Here is a 6,000-nt window from a genome sequence, read left to right as displayed (position 1 = left end):
TAAAAAAAAAAAAAAAAAAAGATGAGTGGTTCCATTTCAAGTGAGAATTTCATTTATGGCAAGACTCTTAGTATCTTCCTATTGGTTCTGTATTATTCATCAATTCTGTAATTTATTTAGATCAAAGCATAATGAGCACAGTCATCAGATTTTTAATTGATATAGATTCAGGTGAAAAGGGTAATTCAGTAATTAAAGAGAGGTCTTTAGGATGATCTATAAGTCTATAAGGATGAATTGAGATCAATAATACAAAATTAAATATATTTCTATTGTAATTTATTTTATCATTTATATTTGGAAGTAAAAATGCATAGTTGTTTCACAACACTTACTGTTTTGCAAAAATAAAAACATTAATTTTGCCACTTTGACTAGAGACTAAGAGACCATAAATGTGACATTTACATAAAACTCTCAACTAAAGAGTCATGCTGAGTTGAATACTTTTTATGAAAATATTTTGTAAAATGTTTAATCCACACCTAGATCTAGGCTTTTAAGGAATTGCATCGTTGGTGATAAAGGAATATTTGAAAGGTATATTTTGGAAAGAAGCCTTGGTAAATTGTGGGTCAAATCATTTCCATGTGCAAAGGGAGATTGGTAACTATGCCATATCTCAAACTTACTGAGATAGGCTTCAGGAGGACGTTGGATTGTCTGATTCATGTCTTGAGGTTGACACAGTACACACTTACTTATGCTGGTAAATATAACAGCAAAGAGGTAGAATATTTTTCCCAAATGTTGAAATAAAAAACAGGTAACTGAATTAAGTTCAACATGTATTTCCTATAGATTGCACAAACAAAGGATGAAATCTGTTGTACCAGGTAAGTGAAAGAGGTGGCCCTATTACCATGAACAACGTCCAAGAGGGTTCCCTTTGCTGAATACCACTGCAAAAAATCCCAAGGATATCAGGGAATTATTTTCAACTGCTAAGTAAGCGAATGGCAAGAGAGAGGAGAGGTTGCTGTATACATTTAGGGAAAAAACATGACAGATCATCAGGGATGTGGTTTTGGAAGAGCTGTACTAAATTGCTGGGTGGACAGCTTGTGGTTTGTCACAGATCCCTGCATCCACACCTTTGGTTAGTCTCTTTCTATGATGACTATATGCTTGGTCACGTGATTTATTTTTAGAAAACAAACCTGGCATGGCAGCCATTTAAGAAGTACTTTTTTCACTGCAACTTGCCTTCTCTTACTGCTCTTTGTAACCTGCTACATAATGGTTTCACACCATTGAAAGATGAGACACAAAAGCCACCCACGCTTGCTGTTTCAGACAATAGTAAAACACAGTCCATGCATCTGTGAATGCCTTCTGAGACCATCCTACCCCAAATGAGCTACCACCTGACTACTAAGTGAGTCTAGTTAAGATAAAATAAAATAACTAATCAAGACAATAGAAGTTCATAGCTGATCTGTTGGATGAAAATGTGATCAAGAGCTGCTATTTTAAAACACTAATTGTTGATATGTTTTGCTACAAAGAAAATATTGACTTCCTCTCTATAGAAGAATTTACTATGAGCAATCTAAAAAAGTTTTAAAAAAATCAGCTATTCTCTCACCATTAAAGTTTTTAGAAAAAAACAAAAATTTTAAATATAGTCAGTCTACAAAAGTTAAGAATCAGCTATTAGTAATTAAGTAAGAATCTTGCTGTCCCTCCTCTTTTCTCTTTACTCTTTTTCATTATTCATTTTACTTCTACTCCAAGAGTGATCAGAAATACAAAAAATAAGATGAAGAAACAGAGAGAGAAAGAAACATTGCCCCACTGGCTAAAAGTCTAGTTGTTGGAGGAAATACTTAGCTATAAATCAAATGGTCAGGGGTCTGACCAGTTGGTAGCAGGTAACTAATTACTTGATTTTAAGTTTGGGGATTTGTTGGATTATTGTTGATGATGATATTTCTTCTTCATCTCCTTCTTTGCTTCCATCTCCATCCCTCTTTTCTTCTTTTTCTTATTATATCTTTTTATATCTTTTCTTATTATATAAAATAGGTCACCTAAAATATCACGGGACTGTATGTTTCAATCTATTTACAAAAAGAGAACTCTCTACACATTTAAAATATAATGTTGTTTTATAGCTATATGTAATGAAAGTTCTTCACTCAACATTTTGATACCACATACCATTAATAAGAAATGGGTGAAGGGAAGGCAGGGACAAGGGAAAAATGAGAACCAAGACCTGTCATGTGAAGGTACAGGATCCCAGCAATGAATGTAACTGTATTGTATCCCTTGATTGTACCAATAAACTAAAAAGAAAGAAAGAAAGAAATACAGCTACTGCAAAATAATTTTATTATATACATGTAATCAATTGATACATTATCCTAGAACTATATATTCAGATTATTAACCACTGGCAAGATTATTAAAAACTCATGTACTTATAGATTGTGAGCTGAAGTTTCCTTTATGTTCTGTTTTTTTGCCTTTATTTTTGTTTCTTTGATTTACCCTTACCTTATCTGCTTGGACTGATGGTTTTCAGGATGCTCCATTCCTTTGCAGATTTGTCATCATCTGTCTAATCTTACATTAACAAATTATACTCAGTGTTACTTGGCTACATGGATTCTGTAAAGAAATGAAGTTTAAGATTACTAATTTATTTCTACATGAACATTCAGGTGACATAAAATGGGTTCTTGCTGACATTTTCTTCATGAAATTTAGATAAAACAAGAAAAGTTAACAATGAAGAATCTCTAATTTATATGCCACACTATGAATTCAATAGAAAGATATTTTTAATTTTTGTTCTAGTCTCTACCAAAGGAGAAAATAAATGAGGATAAATCACCAAATTGGGTTGTTTATTCAACTATTTAAAATCAAAACTGTAGAACTGACCTTTACCTCAGGTGTAAGTGGGTGGACTATTTCTTTATTTGAATAACTATATTATAACTCTCCATTCTTCACATTAGAAAACCTGCTGAAATTATCTGAATCTAAAAATGTATCTCTAAAAAGTACATTTGATTTGCACACACCTGTTATGAGATTAGATGTTTTTATTTTTACTATCAAATGTAAACACTCAGACCAGTTGTGATTAGAATCAATTCTTGAGTCAAAATGGAAGATGTTCATGGTTAAAATGAAATGTGTGCTGCATTCTGCATAGTTTGTGATCTCAAGCTTTCAAATTCCTAAATACTAAGACAAGGGGAGAGAAAATTTTTTGTATGTGGTATAATATTGAGAATCGATTCTAAAATTTAATGTCAAATTGTTGAATTATGTGCTCTTATTATCATTCAGGGGTTTCATATTCCATTAATTGACCCAGTGCTGTAAAGATAATTGCCTTGTACTATGTGTAACACAGAACACATCAAATATAACATAGTTTTGTAGAGATTATCCTCTAATTGTCTGTCATCTCTGTCCCTGATCAATTGAAATAATGAATGAATAAAAATATGCCAAATCGTATTAATAAAACAATATAACAAATGAGCTTGAAATACTTTTAGATACACTTTGTCCACAAGTAAATAGTGAGAATGACTGGAATTTTATCTACTCAATGATTGGAATTTTCTCAGCTTCCTCCTGGAAGTGTTGGGGAGTAAACAATAAAGTGACTAATAAAGACAAACAAATGTTGCAAAGAAGTAGGTAACTTAGAATGTGATTTTGTCAATTTGCCAATGTTTTTAACATCCATACAGTAAAAGCACAGCATCCATGTGATAAATAATATGACTTGATACAGCTTTGTTTTGCATCGGGCTAGAACTCAGGACCTTCCACTTGTGAAACAGGCAGCAGAACCACTGAGCTAAATCCCTGACCCAGTACTGCTTTTAATATGAAGCATGAACAAGCCTTGTATATGGAAAGAATGCTTATAATTCGAATTCAAACAAGTGGATTTAACCCTAGCATCATTTAGCCAGGACAAAAGTTGGAAGAGAAAGGAGGTAAAAAATTCATTTAGATTGATTAGAAAAAGTGCAATGCTATTTACCAAGTTTTCACTTATATGTGCAATTCCAGAAAATTCAAGGAATATTTTATTTATGTTTCTCTATTATTGTTGTTATTACCTGTTAGCATCTAGTAATTCTCTATGTTCTGAGAGATAAGACAGATAGATACATAGAAAGACAGACAAATAGATGACTTTTTGAATAGCACTTTTATGTTCATAGCAAAATTGAAGCTAGCATACCATGATTTTCCATACACTTTCTGTTCTTATACATGCATAGTATTTTTGTTGCAAACTTCTGTTTTTCAGCAGGGTAGTGCATTTTTTATAACTGATGAAAGATTTACACATCACTATCAGTCAGGGTACATATTTTACATTAAAATTCACTCTAAATGTTGTAAATTCTGCAGATTTTGAGAAACACATAATGAAAATCATTCACCATTATAATATGATACAGAATAGTTTCCCTGATATAAAATTCCTCTCTGTTCCACCTTTTTTTCTCTCCATTTCTTCTAACTCTGGAAACTTCTTATCTTTTAACCTCCATAGGTTTTTCCCTGTCTAGAATGTCATAATATTGGAATCATCTAGCTTGTAGCAGCTTATATTGTCTTCATTGACAAGTAATTTTCATTTTAAATTTCTCCACATCATTTTATGTCTGGATAGCTTATTTTCCTTTAGTTCTTGATAATATTCCATGTTTTGGTTGTATCAGTTTTCATTTATCCATTATTTACAGAAAAACAGCTCCAATGCTTCCAAACTTTGGAAATTATGAACTAAAATCTTCTGAAAATTTTTGAAATAGGCATCTGTTTTCAACTTCTCTGGATAAATACCAACTAATGTGATGCTTACCTAGGGTGAGAAGAACATTTTTTGTTTTTGTGAGAAACTTCCAAGTTGTCTTCCTAAGTGGCTGTGCCATTTTGCAGTAAATGAAAGTTGCTTTTGATCCATATCTTCATGGAATTTGGTATTCCCAGTGCTCTAAGTGAAGGCTATTGTAATTTCTATGTAATGGTAATAGAGTTTTTCCATTTTATTTGCACAATATTCTGCTTATGTCTGAACCTTAATAGTCACCAAAGCATCATTTAACTTTAAATCCTTATATTTCTTGTGTGGCTCATTTGCACCTGATATTTTACCTGTCATTGACCAACATCATCGAGTATTAGTAGGTAGTATTGTAATAAGAGTTTAATAGTATGGCACCTGCAAAGTAAATTACGATCCCCCTGGGTGGATATTCAGGTGCTGCCCCAATCTTATTGCATGTTTTCCTTAGCAAGCATATGCTCTAATTTCCCAAGTGCCAGTTTCCTGAGAAGAAAGGTTTGTTTTTTCATACTTTTTGACCTGGTAGAGTAAGTTTTTTTTTTTTTTTTTGCTTTTCCACACAATATTATCTACCTGATTCATGGCTCAGCTCAGGTCTCATATTTTTCCAAGCATTCTGTGGTCAATTCAGTTTATGCATCTCCTTTCTTCTGGAGAGCATTTAAATGTTCAGCATTTAATAAATGCAGTTTTCTGCCTTAGTCATTCCCAACCTGTTTCTTGAAGGAGACTGGTGGTTTACTGTGAATAAGTAAAGATATAATGGCGCTATCATAAACTAGGCTATGTTGGACGTCAAGGTTTGTGGTGGTGTAAAGGAAGGACTGCTGGCCTAAAAATGGGAGAGAAAACATACCCTGGAGATGAGCACCCAGACTCGGTCTTGAAAACTTTGAGTTAGCAGTGTAAGGATAAGAAAGGTGAGCAGTTTCGTGAGAGAAGCGTTGCTAGAGCTTGGAAGCGTGCCCAGGCATTACTTGTGTTGTTAATTAGGAGGGGATTTTTAGTTACAAATAACAAAAACCTCTTAAAGATCTTAATTTTGATGTCAGATAATCTGTAGGGTAATATTGCTTCAGATTGGACTAATTTGGTGGCTTGACAAAAATGACGGTACGTGGTGGATTCTTTCCACATTTCTAGCCTCATCATTTAGCTGCCCT

This window comes from Fukomys damarensis, unplaced genomic scaffold (genome assembly GCF_012274545.1).
Source record: "Fukomys damarensis isolate Sample0158 unplaced genomic scaffold, DMR_v1.0_HiC HiC_scaffold_33, whole genome shotgun sequence".
NCBI classification, from domain to species: Eukaryota; Metazoa; Chordata; class Mammalia; order Rodentia; family Bathyergidae; genus Fukomys; species Fukomys damarensis.
The sequence above is the reverse complement of the archived record's forward strand: the minus strand, read 5'-3'. Positions refer to the sequence as shown.